This window comes from Neopelma chrysocephalum, unplaced genomic scaffold (genome assembly GCF_003984885.1).
Source record: "Neopelma chrysocephalum unplaced genomic scaffold, ASM398488v2 Primary Assembly neopelma1_75, whole genome shotgun sequence".
NCBI lineage: Eukaryota > Metazoa > Chordata > Aves > Passeriformes > Pipridae > Neopelma > Neopelma chrysocephalum.
The window spans coordinates 9,073,304-9,086,680 of NW_020897736.1; the positions used below are offsets into that span (position 1 = coordinate 9,073,304).

At 41.3% G+C, this 13,377-nt stretch overlaps 1 protein-coding gene across 10 annotated transcripts in view; it reads left to right on the forward strand.

The window, feature by feature from the left end:
• CHD2 (chromodomain helicase DNA binding protein 2) overlaps nt 1–13,377 on the forward strand; it is a 91,719-nt gene that overhangs the window by 20,158 nt on the left and 58,184 nt on the right. For 4 of the 10 annotated variants that reach the window (XR_003534974.1, XM_027688225.1, XM_027688223.1 and 1 more), the window contains exons 1-4: nt 1,238–1,663; nt 4,259–4,329; nt 5,061–5,146; nt 9,211–9,271. The gene's annotated coding sequence lies outside the window, so the exon portion shown is untranslated. Of the gene's footprint in view, nt 1–1,237; nt 1,664–1,862; nt 2,213–2,262; nt 2,582–4,258; nt 4,330–5,060; nt 5,147–9,210; nt 9,272–13,377 lie in introns of those variants that run through there. The other 6 variants (XM_027688230.1, XM_027688227.1, XM_027688229.1 and 3 more) reach the window with 3 other exon arrangements.

Consider the following 13,377-nt stretch of genomic DNA (forward strand, 5'->3'; position numbering starts at 1 on the left):
GTATTTTGAAAGGAAATACATCTTTCGGCTCAAAGTCATAGTGATTGATTCTTTTCAGCTGACCACCTCCTTGAGGCTTTTCCAGGACCCAGCTCAGGAGAGAGCTGCTAAAAGTCTGACTGTGTGATTTCAAGAGCCAGACTGGCTCCTGAGACCTTCCACAATCACTTGAAGCATTGTGGGTTTAATTCTGCCATAATTACTCACATTGTTAGTATGAAAAAGGAAGAATGGGAAAATTTCTGGTTTTAATGGAGTAAATTGGGCAAATGAAAGAAGGTAAAGGCACGTGTATAATTTAAAGTGACTGCTGAAGTACGTAAATAATAATTCTAGTCATGTTTGCTGGGTGTGCTTCTCGCACAGGAACACCATAGCTGGGGTTGGGGACAGCACTGATAGCAGTGACCAGGAATGGGGGGGATGCCCTTCCATCCTGCTGATATCTGAAGTGGTTTCCATGGCTGTAGTCAAAATAGGAGACAGTGTCCTGGGGAGGTTGGCACGCCAGACAGTTTCTATGGTGTTGGCTAAAAAAAGCAGGACACCTAGTTTTATTTGGGCGTCTGTGCTGTTTCCGAGCAGCAGTAACGAGGGCTGGGACTGATGTGGCAGAGGGGCGGGTGTGGGCTTGTTGTGGCTCCGTCCCTCAGGAGCTGAGGGTGCACAACACAGGATGTGTACCCCGATCAGAGTAGAGGGGTTTGTGGCCCCGCTCTCTGTGGTGAGCCTGGAGGGTGAGCTGCCCCTGGGCCAGGCCATGTCAAGGGCTGATGAGAACAGAGATGTTGTTTGTGGAATGGCAGCAAGCGGGGCCGCGACATGCGGGGCGCCAGCAGCCACCTCAGGGGGGGTGACCCCCTCTGTGTATCAGTGCAGGCAGGCGAGGGTATGAAGAGATGTCTGGAGAAGGGTCTGGCAGAGAAGGCGGCGCTCGGACCGTGCGGGGTCAGGACTGGGCTGGGGGGGGCGGAGGTGGGCTCTGCCCGACCAGGTGGGACTGGGAGGGGGCGGCGGTGACGGCGGCTCCTGCTCCCGCCTCCTCCTGAGGGGCGGTGGCTGCGGCCGCGCGCGGGGAGGCGGTGGCACCCAATGAGGAGCGCCCGAGGCGGGAAACACGGGCCAATAGGAGGCCGCGGCCGTGGCGCGCGCGCGCAGCCGGGGGCGGGGCGAAGCGGAGCGGCGCGCGGGGAGGGGCGGGGCGCTCGCGCGGGGCCGCCCCTTCCCCGCCGCAGTGAGGAGCGAACGGGCGGCCATGTTGTGCGGGGGGAGGGGAGGAAGGAGTTGAGAGGAGACGGCGGAGGCTCCCTCACACATACGGCACAAGATGGCCGGGGAGCAGCCGCGGCTCCCGCACGGCTCCCGGGCGCGCTCCCCGCCGCTCGCTCCAGGGACACCCGGCCGGCGCCCCGGGTGCCGCGCTCGAGGGCCAAATTGGGCCCGACACTCTGGGGGCTCCGGGGCTGCGGAGGGCGGCGAGCGGGGCTGCGGAGAGGAGCTGCGACGGGCAGGCAGCAATGGCGCCGAGGCTGTGGAGCGCTGCCCGCGCCGCTCCCTCGCCGGGCGGGCGCGGGGCCGCCCTTGGCCGCGGGCAGGGCGAGCAGGGGAGTAGCGCCCCGTCATTGGGGCCCCCGGTGCCGGCCAGCGGGCTGCTCTTCGCCGGGTAAGTGCCGGAGTCTCCGCGCTCCTCATTGTCCTTTGTCCTTGGGAGGAAAAACAAAATGTCCTTGGAGCTGGGAGGGGGAGGGGTTGCTGTCTCTCCCTGCCCCCCTCCTCGCCCCCCCGCCGCTCGCAGAGGGGACCCGCGGGGACTCTCGGGGACCCCCACCCGTGTCTTGCCCGCGCGGGGCTGAGGGGGAGCGGCGGGACCAGGGGAGCCCCGGTGCCCCTCGGCGGCTGCGGCGCTCCCCTCCCTACCCTGCAGCACCCGCGGGGCTCCGCACGCCCCGGCCCCGATGCAGCACCGAGGGGACAGCGGCGGCTTTTGGGTCCCCGGTGCGGCACCGGGCACAGAGGGGGCTGCAGAGCGGCTCCCCCAGCGCGGCGGACGAGGGGGGCATCTGCAAACCAGCCTGGAACTCCAATGCAGCAGAGGAGGGAGGGGGGAGAGGTGAAGGCTGTACGACATCATCACTTAAATGTTTAGCCCCGTGTCGGTGTAAAGAGCGTTTGTTGCCGTCGCTGCTCGGATGGGGATATGTTTTCGTAGTTTGTGAGAACAAAGACGCCATGTCCTTTTCTCTTAAAAATAAAACTTGGTGTGGTGTTTTTTTTTTTTTGGTGGGGTGTTGGCTTTTAACTCTTTGTAAACCAGTAAGGAAAAAAAACAGGCTGCGGATGAGACAGATTAGTACTTTGCTGAAACAATAGAGAAGAATTGTCTTCACTTGAAAAACAGCAGTTCAGGTGCAGAACTTTAAAGAAAACTCTTAAGAATTACGTGCAATTTGATTTTGCAATTAAAACGGCAATGCAGAAACTTAGAAGCTCGAAAAAAACAAAGCTCGGTCATGCCAAGTCTACAGTTTAAAGTTGGCAAAATACTACGGTTGTGATTTAGACGACGCTACGAGAAGAAAAGGTAGCTACTTAAATATGAATTACACGATAAGGAAACGGATGAGTTTGTGTGTTACGTGGAAAGCTTTTAAAAACGTTTCTTGGGTGTCAGGTTTGTTTTTTGTTTTCAGTTTATGCGTTTTTCAGAGACCTCACAGTCATTTCTCTTTACGAAGCGTTTTTTATCGTCTTTTTGGTGCTTAATAAATTTAGAAGTTTTTAGTATTGCAAGACTTTCTAAAAATGCAAGTTTAAATGGAATGCCTGACGTTTGTTATGCATTGGCTCGCATTCAGCAATTACCAATTTAAGGGCAAAATTGTAATTCTGAATGTGTAAAAAGTCGCTGTGGTAGAGCAAGAGGTAAATATTAAGAACTTTAGTTTTAATTGGAGCTTATGTATAGCCATATTTGTTGGATTTCTATGGTGTACACTTGAGCAAGGTTATAAAACTCCGCGCAGGTTTTAAACATTGCAGTTGGAGGTAAATCTACATTTTTCGGTACTTCCTCTGCAAATGTGAATCCGTCAATGCAACAATACAAGTTTGCCCTTTTTTGGAAATAGAAATACAGGTTTTAGCAACCGCTGGACTTCTCCACCTTTATGCAAAGTGTTCAGTGTCTTTATTTTAGATTTGGATTGTGGTGGTTTTATAACCCCAGCAACAGTTCTGCAGTATAGAACAGGTTCTGGCATACACACTTTGCCCTAAAGAAAGTTCTAGCTTTAGGTGGGTGTCTGCTGGATTTCTCTTTTCTTAAATATGTTAGGGGATTTTTTTTTAAATAGCTTTGACTGATTTCTTTTAACAACTGAAAATAAAATAGCAAGTAATTGTCTCAGAAAATAAATTCCTCCTAATTTGTAATGTGTTTTGTTGAACAGTTCTACTTTTTTACATTTAAGGTGTAGGAATTTGAATTTATATTTGGATACCTTTTAATTTAGCAATGAACATTTTTTAAAACTGTGTCTTTACCGAATGATTCCAGACTTCTTAAATATGAAGTAGTGGTGATGATAAATATAACTGCTGTAAAATAAAATAACATTTTTGCCTTAACAAAAGGCAAGAAAAGTTGGCTAGAGGTAGTGCAAATATAGTGTTCCTTGTGCTAAAGACCATGGTTTGAGATCTCATTAAAGGTTAAAGAAGCTGAAGGCTTTAAAACTGTATTCTGAAGGGCAAAAAAGATGAGTTTTTTGGGGAGATCAAGCAAGTCAGGTCTTAAAATTCAGAGAAGCTGATGACAGAAGCCATTTTGAAATAACTTTGCTATCACTAAAGGTTTTATTTAATTTTGCATAGCCTACTTCTAAAGACTTTAATGTGAAAAAAGTACAAGGGGTGAGGGGTATTGGGTGATAAGTTACTCAATAAAAAAATCTTAAATTTGCATTTGATCTCTAAGTCTTTCAAAATTAAAGTAATGGAAGACAGAAGAGCAGATCGCAGTTATTCATGAAAAACACAGATCATGTGTGTTGTATGTCAGTCACTCTCATCTCCAGTGTGTTTTTCTTCAGCCAAGAATGTACTTTTATTTTTAGAGTTGAGTTCTAAAGATACAGTTACTGCTATCATAAGTTTTTCTTGACTTAATAATTAGCTAAAGATCAATACACTTCAGGCATGTGACTTGTTCTGCTTTTCTAAAGCAAAATGCTGAAAATTTCCATATTTTTTTTTTCAGGTAGAATGCCATGAACAATATCTTATTTTCTGACTGGCTTCAGAGGAATCGTTCATGACTTATTTTCTCAGGTAAGAGTAGCTATAACTTGTGGTAGTATGTTCATTTCCTTGTTATTTTTTTTGTCTTGAAATTTGCCTTTTTGCTACTGTACAGATGGGAAGAAAAAAAAATCTGATTTTTTTACATGGAGGGGATACATTTTGTAAAGTATCTGGACTTTTAGAAAGCTGCCTTTTTTTTTTTTTTGCAGATAGAGGTAGACTGTCTTCAAATAATGTCATGTTTATTTCCTACTTCTTTATAAATTTTAGTTTACCAAGACTATTTGTTAAGTGGATTGTTATTTTTATAATTTGTGTATATACATAGATATGCCTTGTATTTCCTTGGAAGAGGACAGTATTTTCATATAAATCCATTTCATTAAATGTCTCATTTTGCCAGTGAGAACCTGCATTAAACTTTGATTGCATTTTGTACTTAATGAGTTTGTAGCATTAACGGTTGGGGATATTGTAGAACTCATATTTGACAGCAGTAACAGCAGTACCACAAGACTTCAGGTATTTGTGGAGGAGATTTTTGGGGCCTGTTTCTTGTTTTTGGGAACACAAAGGCTAATCCTTGGCAAGGATAGAATATTGTTATTATACTGTAGATAACACTTTTATTAATTGAAAGACACCCTACATGTTTGCAGAAAGTTTGTCAGTCAAGAACATCAGGACTATAGGTAAGATCTGTGTGTACCTTGTTTTCAGACAAACTTGGTTTTGTTTTTTCTTTTTTTTTTTTGAAGGCTGTCACTGGATATTGTTCTTCCAAAGATTCAGATGACTGGTTGGGTAAAAGACCCTGAACAAAATTCTGTACTGTTCGTGCCAGGTATGTTATACTGTGTTGTGGCTTTTTGTTTGGTTTGTGTCTTTTTTTTAAAAAATCTATGCTGGAAATAATTTTTTTTCAAAATAAACATTAAACATTTAAGCTCCAGTGTTTTACCTTGTTGAATTTATTTTCTTTCAAGCTTAGTGCATTTGAAAACTGTTAGTAAGTACTGACTGCAGCAATGTTCGTGTCTCCCGCACCTTCAAAGATTTTTATGGTCACTCACATACAACTTTAACAACCTGCAGTGACCATGTTGGCACGTAGTAAAGCCAGGCTGTGCTCTGAGAATTGCCATCTCCTAAGGACATTGTCTAACCACACTTCAGAAATGTTTTTCCTTAGTTGAAGGTATTCATTTATTAGCTAGGGACACTCATAAGCTTTTCCTTTCCAATAAATTGTTTATACAATAAACTCAGAAATTCTCTTTTTGGTGTAAATTTGACACTAAAGCATTACGAGTTATCTTGCTCTCTTCCTTGCAGTATAAACAAATGAGCTTTCTAATGTTTATTATTTGTTTTTACACTTTAAAATTCTGCATTTAGAGTCAGAGTAACACGTTTCCTTTGAGTCAGGCTTTCACCACTGTGTAATTAAAAGCTGGAGAGCTTGTTTGCCTCTCTGAACTGGTTCCTTTTCGCAGCTTCCCATGCTCAGCTACCTCAGTGCGTGCTCAGGACCTCAAAGTGTAAGACACCTGTATCAGGAATCCCAAAAATACTCTTGATAATTTGCTTTTTAAAATTACATAATTGATCATGATAATTAAAGAATACAGTTGTGAACCCCTAACTGAGTGCAGCTGTTTTCTTTGGCTTGGATGAAGCCTTCAGTCCGTTCATGTAAAAAATCATGGGCCAATTTTGCAAAGCTTTATAAAAATATCTCTCCAGGTTGTAATAAACCTTTATCTCCAGTGAGTCACTGCTGATGTGCAAGGCAGAATTCAAATAATATTTACAGACAATGGACATGTCCATCATCATGGATGTCCTGCAGCAAACACAACTAATGTGCATAAATGTATGTGTCAGTATGTTCTAGAACTTTGTTGTGTAACTGTCTGATGGGATCGGTGAGAACTAAGAGTTTGTGTTTAGAAATGATCTCATACCTTAAGAACAACGGAGCATATCTGAAATCCCATGTGAGTTTTCAGTTTAGAGGGTCCAAATCACAGATATTGCACAGTCTATTACAATAAAGGCAAGACCAGTCTGATGATAATGAGGAGACTGAGCCTGTCAGACCCAAGACTTGTGTTCCTAATGTTATATCCTGAAATGTCTAAAGGTGCAACTTTTAATTGACCTGGTCTTCAAAAAATAGCAAAATTAAATATTAAAATTAAACCCCACAGTGTCAGGAGCAGATCTTGGCTGACCTGCATGTTCCATGATAAATATGAAATTGAGCACTTCAGTCTTAATCAGATCTTCAGTCTGCACCTTTCCTATGTTGTCCTGATGCTGTTTGTGCTGAATAGGTATTAAAATAAAGGCAGTTTTACCTGTCCCTTGTTACTTTTCTGAGCTCTTTGGAGCTGCCTTTTCTTGGAAGAGCCATATATGTTCATCTAGCACATGGCAGCTTGATCTCTGCGTTAGGTAGACCTCAGTAGGTCAGATGCACACTACTGGGACTTGAGGGAAGTTTTAACTTTATGGCTGCCCTGCAGCTGCTCATGGGGGTTGAGGAGGTCAGGAAAGCCTCTCTGGTTGAGTCCCAATAACCTTTTCAGTAGAGGAAGCTGTTCCTCTGGGGATAGGAAGCCATGTTAAGTATTCTTATAGAATTGCTTTTTGTAGCTTTGACATCTTATATGGAAGAGCGTTGGTGTGGTGATATATGTCATCTTTACCAAAATACTAATTAATCCCAAGAGAGAATCTGATATCAGGTAATAGCTTTTGGGTGTCTGACCTCACTGTTTATGTAAAAGGAGATACGCTGTCCTGATGGTTGGAGCCAGCAGTGCCAGTCTTGGTGTGAAGGAGCCATGGACCTTTGATTCAGGGTGTGTTCTGTGTGCCGGAGGCTGTGCTGTACTTACAGCATCTGTAATTTTAAAATAAATATAAGCCACAGCTATTAGACTACCTAAAAAAAGTAACTTCATATTTATTTTTAGAGAGAGGTGGAATTTTTTTAATCACATGGGCTACAACAGTTACTGCAAGTAGTCTGATTAAAAGACTTTGATGTTTATTAAATATAGGAAATATAGATGTTAACCTGAAAAGTTAATTCTTTTTCAACCAAGACTTGTATTTCCAAGCTCTATGGTTTGTGGCTCTGGGCATAAACTCCAGGTTTTGTGATTAATTCTGTAGTTTGGTACTGATTGTTTTTTGGATGTTAAAATTGGAAAACTCAAAAATACAGTGGTATAGTTTGTAATAGTGGAAAAATAACTTGTGTGAATGAAATGTAATGTGTTATCAACATCTTGGTGGTGTTTTTACAAAACTCATTGTTTGGTTCACCTGTTCGCTTGCAAGTAGAGAAGTGTCACTACTGCTGAGCGGTACCATTCTGGTGAATATTAGATTGCTTTTGCAAAATGGTGCTGAGGTCAGAACACAACTGGGTCGAGTCTTTGTCATTAGAAGAAGCTGCTCTGTGGTGACAGAAGGCCATATTAAATATCCTCATTAAAGTTTCTGTGAAACTGCTGTAGCTGTGTGCTCCCTCTAAACTAAAGACAACAGGAACCAACTTGAATGCAGGTGATGAATGTGTAGCTGTGCTGTGAGTTATTAAAGACAGTTGAGAGCTGTAAATTGAAAATCTTGCAATCTTTAACTGTACCTGTCTTCATATATCAGATCGTAGCTATTCAGTGGCTTTTTTTGATGGAAATGTTACATATAGGGCAGAAGGAGATTTAAAGGGCCTAAATGAATGTATTTACCTGGTTCATTTTTCATGGTTTGAATGACTGGTGGAGGCCTCTTGGATGATCAGAGTTCAGCAGCCATGTTGTGTTTCTTCTAAAATGGTGGATGGGCACTTTGCAGAAGTTCTGTGCTTCCATTTAATAGCAGCTGCTGGAGCACATTTAAATATGTTTTAAACCTTTAAATGTAACATTCCTTTGTATATTCTACATGTTTATGCCAGTTTACTTATATAGTTTTTTGTCATTTCCCCTTTTAAAAGGGATCTTTTTCCATAACAATTTCAAATAAATTACATCAACAAAGAAATGACAATTTTGTTCATCACAGCTTTCTTTCTGTGCATCTGAGTAGATACCAATGGAAGAGAAGAATTTAAAGGATTGCACAGTGTGCTGTCACTGGATAGGGTCATTAATTTTTATGTATTTGAGGCTGTGTTTTAATATAAGTAGATTCTGAGATATCAGAAGAGAAGCAGTTTGCTCATACATGTCAGGAGGATAACTTTTATGGCTAATTTCACGTGGTACAAATTTACAGTAAAAAGGAAGTTCATGAGTTGTTTCAGAGTTTTAGGTCTTAGTTTAATCTTACAACCTTTGTTTAAGATGTCTGTGATTAAAGTTTTGTTGTTGTAGATTGCCAGTAAGCATTTTCCAAGTCAGGGTTTCACATTCGGACCTTGCCCATACAGGGATAATTTTGAGATACAGAGTAGATAATTGGTTCCATATAAATGTGTTACATTATTTGCCCTTCATCCAGCTGATACCACCTCTCAGTAAAAAGGGTATTTTATTTTATCTTGTGAAGGGCAAGTCAGTTTGCTAAAGTTCATTTCCACTTGATGCCTGCCTGAAAAAAAAGGGGTTTTTTTGTGGTAATTTCTCAAGGCATTTGTGTACAGGACTGGGCCTGAATTTCTTGGGTGTTTTGCACAGGTCCTTTGATAACACATTCCCTAGTGATACTTCAAAGTTTTTTATAAAATGTCTTTTGTAGCATATGCTGTGATCTGTAATGCTTGGTTGTTTTTTTTTTCATTTGGGGATAGAACTTGTGTAATACTCATAGGTTAATGCTTGGTCCTTAGGATTTTTTTATTATTTTTAATTTTAATTCAAGTGTTTTAATATCCCATTTTCCCTACAGATGTGTGGAGGAATTGATTTGCTCACTGTAAGCAAAATAGCTGCTCTTGGTTGAAGGACTGGTAAGTTGTTATTCCTAATAACATTTACTTTTTAGCTTTTTAAAAAAACCCAATCAACCAGACAAGGCTCTGATGTTGAACTGGCTGAAGCTTTTAATTGAATACATTCTGAAGGTGGTTGGTGCGTGGCCGTGTGCTCACTTTTTTTGTGTGTTTCAAAAAGACCCCGGGATCATTCCTGCCGGGCTCTAGGAATGGGCAATACTTGGATAGTGCTCTCCCCCTGTCTCACTGCAGAACAGCCTTCACATCTGGCTGGAGTTCTTTGGTCTCCTATGATTTGACTCCATGTTTCGTTGAGAGCTTTTCTATCGTAGGTTTGCTGGTTCAGAAGGGTTGGTGCACAGATGAGTCTCTAGAGAGGCACTGCACGATTTGGGTAACAAATGGTGTGGAAAGTACAGCAGGAAGAACTTGCCTCACATGCATCTTGTTTTTGTCCTTACGCTTCTGTCAGGATCAGTGAGAGTCTTTGAGCAGACAGGAACTGTCTCCTGTTCTACAGTTGTTCTGTTGCTGTTTTTCATTCACAAAGGTCTGGCTTTGCACAAAATGATATGTAATGCCAGTACAGTTTTCTGTTTGTTTTGTTTTGGTTTTTTTTTAAATTAAACTGCTAGCTGATAGACTTCAAATCATTGCTCATATAGTCAAAACACAAAATTGGCAGGCTTGAGTAGAAAAATTAATTCAGTTCTATACTGGATGAATATGGGAACAGAATCTTTTCCAGTTTCCTTAACTAAAAGGAATTTGGTCTTGACCTTTTTTTTGTCCCTGGCACATTTTTTGACTTTCTTGGGAGTTGCCTGTGGAAAGACACAGATCCTTTTGTCTTTCTGGCTGCTTAAAATTCAAAAACGCCTTGATTCTGCATTTTTAATTAGGGCATCCATTGCATTTTGTGTACATGGATTAACTTTTTTTGTGGGAAGCTATATTCCTGTAGCACTGTGCTTTGGAATATATGCATTTCTTTAAAAGAAGCAGTTTCTTAGAGCCAGTTCTTTCAGTCTGACGTGATACCTGATTGAGCAAGGCCTTCCTTAGGCTGCACACAGCTTGGGGAAATGTTCCAAGATGCAAATCCTCTTATTTTAGTGGATAGATGACAGTGATTTTTAGCTGTCCTATGGCTGTGTGTATTAGCAGAGCCCTCCAGCAGCCACTGCCATCTACGTGGCCTCAGGTGCTGAACAGCAGCTGCTCCAAAGTCCTGTGCCTTCTCCTCATCCACTCCCATGATGTGGAGACTGATGTAGAGCTCTAGTAGAAGGGGAGAGGAGTATGCAGGGGTAAAGTGCAAACCTTGCTAGGCCATGTTAGTGTGGCCTTGTGCTGCTTCTGGGTCCATTGCATTTTGGACCAGTTTTATCACTGAGTTCAGTCCTGAAGCAAAAAAGTGGAATTCATGAATTGGAGGAGTTCGGTTTTTGATGCATGTACCTGAGCTTGCTTTTGATACTTATTAGCAAGTATTTAATCTCTTCTACTACTGGGCTCTGTAAGTTTTATTACTTTGTTCCTTCAGAAGTCTTAAACTGTTTTTCCCGCTGCAGGTCTGTGTAGAACAGCATATTTCTTGCCATGTTTCTCCTTCCAGCTATTCCTCAAAACTCTTCCTATGCTATCCACTGACGCCTTTCTAGCCCCCAGTCATCTGCTAGAACCTCTAAAACATGTGACTCATGTTCCATTTTTATATTAATCTTCATATGACTCCTAAATCTTTCTATGTGTATTTTTGTTTGTTTTCTCATTGGGTTGTAAATGAGCTGTTGTCACATCTGGTTTCTTGAGTAGGACTTTGGCCTTTCAGTTACATACCGAGTAATTCTTCCATCCTTTTCTGGTTTATAATCCTTACCTAAAGGAAGGGGGTGAATGTGAAAGCCTTAATTTACTTAAGGAAACAGTTGTCTACAAAAGAAGTTGCTTCAAAAACCAATTGCAAAAGCATCCAAATGTGTGGATCTTAAAAGATCTAGTATTGCCCTCTCTGGTTAGCACAGATAATGTTTAGTTGAAGCACTGATGTTTATTTTCAATTTTTTTAAGAGAAGAGGGAAAATACCTGGAAACACCAAGAGCTTTATTGAAGTTGACATACTTTGCTTAATGCAATAAAGTTTATTATTTCAAAATAACACCCAAAAAAGAGTGCATCTGTGAATAAAGTCACATCTTACCGGGAATTATTCTCTAAATCTGAGAAACCTGGCAAACAGCCTTAGCTAAAAATACCCAAACCTACATGACTTGTGCTTTTACTGCTGTGCTTACAGAACATCTAATGGTGGTAAAAGCAGAATTAGGGCTGTCCAGAGCACTCATGTTCTGTGCAGTCTCTAACAGTAACTCATTATGGACTTTGCTGTCCATAAAGGACACGTCTGCTCTTTCCTCCAGTGTAAAAGTTACCAGGGATGTGTCTTTGAAAATAAAACTTTGCTTTAATGAACTTGGAAACGTAGACCTTGAGGTTTGGTTTGTTCACAACCTTGTTCTGTCTATTCAGCTCCCTTTGTTGGAGTGAATTCTATTTCCAGGGGAGGTCACCTCAGTTTTTAAGTTGAAGCCTCAGATTTCACTCTGGAAAACTTGGTAAATGTATTGGTGTCTTATGCGTGGGTGTTGTATGTGTTGGATTTCTCACACTTGAGGAACAGAAGGTTTCAATAGACCTCAAGTGGCTGAAGCCATGGGTTTGGCCATAAGGCATTGTCTTTCATTGCTATGGTCTTTTAATAGAGCAACAGATAATTGCAACAAAAAAACTGAAGAGAAAAACTTTGTAAATTTTGTTTCGAAATTGTTGCCTTGAACCTATAGTCAAGGTTGGGAATGATTTCTCTCCCTTGGCAGGGAGTGTCAGTGCTCTTTGTCATTCTGACATGACTGCCCAGGTCCCTGATTTTACCATGACCAAAATACTGTGCTTGGAAACCAAACCAGGAACTGGTAGATAACAGCAGCTTGAAAAATGGGCTGATGCCTAATTGATGTTACAGAAGGAATTAAAGACTCGTGACATCTAAGAAAAAAATTGGGCTTTTCAGTGTCTACCTCAAGTTAGGATCACTGCATGTGTCTTAGTGGAGGAAGATGTTTTTATAACATCGTTGAAACTTCTTAGTAAAATGTGCCTTAATTCGTAAGTAAACAACCACTGTGAAATCTTTTAAGCGAAATGTAGATTTCAAAAGCGTAGAGGTTGCTATTAATATTTTGGCTGTTCCTGTGGCATCTTTTTGATGTATGAATAACTTTGAGAATAAGAACGTGTTCTTAATTATAATACATTATCAGGTCTGTTTACTGCTAATTATTTTACAAGGTTGAGAGAAGAGTTTAAGATAAAAGTTGTGGGGTTACTTGCAAAGTTTTTGGTACAACCAATGTAGTTGAACCTGGTAGGGAAATTTGCCCTTAAATGGGTTTTGGCAGATCTCATGAGTGTCTAAGGCAGAGGCCAACCCAACTGGAAAGAGCCTTTCAAGGGTGACTAATATGTAACTAAATTACCTTTTTGAGAGGTGAGGAAAGCTAATGTCAGTAATTAAATTTCCTTATGTTAAGCTTATTAAAAATATAATAATATATAAATATTTAAATTATTTTAATTGTCCTATTTATGAGGTTTTCACTGCACTCACGTTAGTACTTCTGAGTGTTTGATTGTGACAATAATGGACAGCTTTGTGGTGTTTTTTGTTTTTTCCATGCTCTGATACCTTGGTCAAGGCATTAACATTAAAAATCATGCAAAATTTTAATTCATCTTCAAACACAGAAATAGATTTGCAATTAGGTTAATGAGAACGGGGGGGGGAAGAAAAAACCAAGCCCAAAACCAAAGCAACCCCAAAACCTGTTCATTCAGTTTATTGTGGGGGAAAAAATCTTCCAAAATATTTAATACCTGTCTTGACTCAGGATGAGTTGAATGCTTGAAACAAAGCACTTCTGTAAATTTGAATGTTCAGTTTGAGAACGTGAAGATCCTGGGGTTGAATACTCTTAGAGCTGCGCACGTTTCACAGTGCAAAGGGAATTACCAGATCCCATATTCAACTTCTATGTGCTGTAGTTTTCCATTGTATTTT